Below are 4,379 nucleotides of genomic sequence, written 5' to 3' on the forward strand. Positions count from 1 at the left end.
TTACAGGTGAAATCAAAGGCTTTCCCAACAGGGAAACATCAGGGATTATAGGCACCAGAGAGGTTACCCGGTTGAGGGGAGCGATTAAAGGGAGATGCGAGACTTGGGGCGGGATAGGCTGAGGGGCGAGACCGGGCGGGGCGAGGTGGGGCGACGCTGGGCGGGGCGGCCCGACAGTGGGGTGGGCGGGGCCGCGCGCGGACTAGGTTACCGAATTCGCTCGAAGAATAGGAGTCTTTGATAGTTTCCCAGGACCGGTATGCACTGGTTGGTTCGACCATAGGTTTTAGAGAAACTATTCTGTGTCAGACCCTATTCTGTCAGGCCCTGTGCTAGTCACGTGACGTTGAGGCGCTCGCCAGAGAGAGGTGGCGTCCCAAAGGGGCGGGAGGTTGATGTCTATGCTGTGGAGCGGATGGGCCGCTGGGAGAGGCGCCGAGAGAAGGAGCGGTGCCCAGTTGGTCTTCAGCCCAGTGCCACCTGGACTGCTAGAGGCATTGTGGGTCCCCGGAGGTAGGAGAGAAGACCAATGGAAGCACCTTCAGAGGGGAGTGCCTGCAGGGAATCTTGGGATGAGAGAACAAGCCTGTAGGAAAAGTTGGGAGGTGTAAGGGCTGCCCCGGGAAACCAGAGAAACTGTCCTCTAAAAGAGGATTTCTCTTAGTTTTATGTTTCCTTGGAGTGCACAAAAGAGTAGTAGCTCACTCACCTGGACATTGCCGGGGAATTAAGTATAAGATGGAGGGCTGGCCCTTCTAGCCCCGACAGTGTATGATAGCCCCCTGCTTCAAAAGTGCCCACTTCATTTACTGTCCTGTGATTGTGCTTAATGAATATTAACCTATTTAGTCTCCCCTGAAAGGTTGTGTTTCCTGACATAAGGTCTGGTGGACCACCTAGATAGAGTATCTATATTCGATGAGAGTTATCAGGGAGGTCTCTAAGCAGGTGACAACTGAGCTGTGATTTGATAGTTGATAAGGAACTAGTAATGCAAAGAGCTGGGATGAGATGACCTAGTCAGAGGGGCAAGTATAGCTCCAAGCAGAAAAGAGTTTGGTGAATTTGAGGAACAGGAAGGAGCCCAGTGTGGCTAGAGCGGGATGATGAAGAAAACGGGTGAAGGAGAAGAGAACCAAGAGGTCATCAGGAGAAGGTCACATTAGACCTTGTAGTTCATGGAGTGAAATTTGGCCTTTATGCTTAATGCACTGGAAAGCTCTTAAAGGATTGCAAGCAAAGGCATCCATCTGTGATACTTAATTTTTAAAATGAGCCCTCTGGCTGCTTGTGGAGATTGGATTGGAGGAGTCAAAAGAGGAAGCACAGAGGTGAGATAAGAGGCTTTTGCAGCAATCCAGGTGAGAGGTAAACCCAGATGGTTTAGCTGGGTTGTGGTAGCAGTGAAGATGGACAGAAATAGTGACTTCAGTATATATTTTGGAGGCAGAACTACAAAGACTTGCTGATGGATTAGGTATGGGATATGAGGGAAAGAGAAGAATCAAGGATGAGACCTAGGGGGAGGGAGAGTGGGTAGGAATAGATCAACCAAAGAACTTGTATGCATATATGCATAATCCATGGACACAGACAATAGGTGGTGAAGGCCTGGGGTGAGGGGCAGGGAAGGTTAGAAGAGGTCAGGGAAGGTTAGAAGAGGTCAAAGAAGACATGTGTAATACTTTCAATAATAAAGACTTAAAAAGAAAATAAAAGAAAGAGACCTAGATTTTTGGCTGAGAAACAGTGATGCTAGCACCTTTCCCTTTAGAATATGTTCAGAAACTGGTTCTATTGCACCAACTTCTCATATCCTGATCCAAGTCTCCTAGATCCATCATCTCTCACCTGGACTATTGCAAGAGCTCCCTAACTAGTCTTCCAGCTTTCGTCTTTACTGCCACTCTTTCCATTTCTTCACAGCAGTTAAGCTATTTCTATTAAAATGTAAATCCACTCATATCAAGCCTCTTCAAAATCCTCCATCTTCTGCCCTGGCCGGTGTAGCTAGTTGGTTGAATGTTGTCTGTGCACGGAGAGGTCACCAGTTCGATTCCAAGTCAGGGCACATGCCCAGGTTGCGGCCTTGATCCCCCATAGGAGGCATGCAGTAGGCAGCCAATCAATGTTTCTCTCCCCATCTCTCTCTAAAATCAATAAAAAATATTTTAAAAAGAAAAAAATTCTCCATCTTCCTTGGAATAAAAATGCATGGTCTAGTCCCTTTTCCCTCACTGACCTCATCTCCTGCTCCTCTCACTTGCCCTTTTTAAACTTTTAGTCTGTATCCCCTGCACTGTTTACCCTTTCCATGCTTTGTTTTTCTCCTTAGCCCTCTAATGTATGATGTATTTTACTTATTTTTTTTCTCTTATTGTATGTCCATTGGCAGTAGAGCTCTATGAGGGCAGGGATTTTTGTCTGTTTTGTTCAGTGCTATAGTAGGTGCTTAATAAATATTGTTGTTTTTGATTTTTTACAGAGAGGAAGGAAGAGGGATAGAGAGTTAGAAACATCGATGAGAGAAGAGAGTAACATCGATCAGTTGCCTCCTGCACACCCCCTTCTGGGGATGTGCCCGCAACCAAGGTACATGCCCTTGACCGGAATCGAACCTGGGACCCTTGAGTCTGCAGGCCGACGCTCTATCCACTGAGCCAAACCGGTTACGGCAATATTGTTGTTTTTTAAATTTTATTTGAGAGCGAGGAAGGGGGAGAGAAATATGTATTTGTTGTTCTACTTATTTATGCATTCATTGGTTGCTTTTCTTATTGTTGTTTTGTTTTTAATTCTCACCTGAGGATATTTTTTCCATTGAATTTTTAGAGAGAGTGGAAGTGAGGGAGCAGAGAGAGAGAAACATCTATGTGAAAGAGACACATTCATTGGTTGTCTCCCAAATACTTCCAGATCAGGGCCAGGGATCAAACCTGCAACTCAGGTACATGCCCTTGACCAGAAATCGAACCTGTGACCCTTTGGTGTGAGGGCTGAAACTCTAACCACTGAGCAAAACCACTCAGGGACATTGATTGCTTCTTGTATTTGCCCTGACTGAAGATCAAACGCACAACTTTGACGTATTGGGACAATGCTCTAACCAATTGAGCTACTCCGCCACAGCTTTAAATATTTGTTGAATAAGTATCTATATATATAAAAGCCTAAGCCAGTGGTCGGCAAACTGCGGCTCGCGAGCCATGTGCGGCTCTTTGGCCCCTTGAGTGTGGCTCTTCCACAAAATACCGCCTTCTGCGCATGGGCCAAAGAGTCACATGTGGCTCCCAAGCGCGGTTTGCCAACCAATGGCCTAAGCGACCAGCCAAACGTCTGGCCAGTAGCTATGACATGCACTGACCAGCAGGGGCAGACGCTCAATGCAGGAGCTGCCGAGCTGTGGTGACTTGGCAGCTGCTGTTCTCCGATGACATACCCGGAACCAGAGAGGAGGGAACCCAGTTCTGGTGCATCACCCGAGAACTGCCCTCTCACAATCCAGGACCCCTCAGGGGATGTCGGAGATCCTGTTTTGGCTCCCAGACCAGGCAAGGGGACCCTACCAGTGCACAAATTTGTGCACCAGGCCTCTAGCCCATTGGCTCCCCACTTCGGGTCTGGCTCCCCATAGGGCCTCTAGCCTGTTGCAGAGGTCATGGGTCTGGCCCTTACAGAAACTTTTTGACTCAATTGGCTAAATGATGACACTTGCAGGACCTACTGGCTGCGGCCCCAACGTCTGGCCCCCGCACCTGCCCATCTGCTTAATATCAATTTCCAGTGGAGGCAGCAATTTTCTCAGTACCACTCTCTGCTGGGAAACCGTCGAGGCTTCCCTCCTTCCCGGGTGTGTCACCGGAGAACTGTCCTATTGCAATCTGGGATCCCTCAGGGGATGTCAGAGAACCAGTTTCGGCCGATCCCGGCAGGACAGGCCGAGGGACCCACCAGTGCACGGCACTGGGCCTCTAGTGTTAAATAAACCTACTGAAAAGAAGTCTGTGGCAGGAGCATATTTGTATGGGGGCAGAAACCAAGAATTCTGTTTAAATATGTTAAGTGTGAGATGCCTGTGAGGTGTTGGTGGAGGTGTTGAGTAGAGAGATGTACCTAGCCCTGTCAGGGAAGAGTCCTGGACTGGAGATACATTTTAGGGAATGATTATCATGAAGATCTGGATGCCATTGTCTAGGGAGAAAGTGTAGATAGAGAATAAGAAAGGTCCAAGACTAATGCCTGAGGCACTTTAATGTTTAAGGTAAGGTAGAGGAAGAACCAGCAAAGGAACAAACAGAAGACTGTGGATTAAAAAAAAAAAAAGCTAGCAATGGCACCAGTCATCCAGCCTCCACCTAACCATCACTGGTTCCAGAGTA

Source organism: Myotis lucifugus, unplaced genomic scaffold (genome assembly GCF_000147115.1).
Source record: "Myotis lucifugus unplaced genomic scaffold, Myoluc2.0 scaffold_91, whole genome shotgun sequence".
NCBI classification, from domain to species: Eukaryota; Metazoa; Chordata; class Mammalia; order Chiroptera; family Vespertilionidae; genus Myotis; species Myotis lucifugus.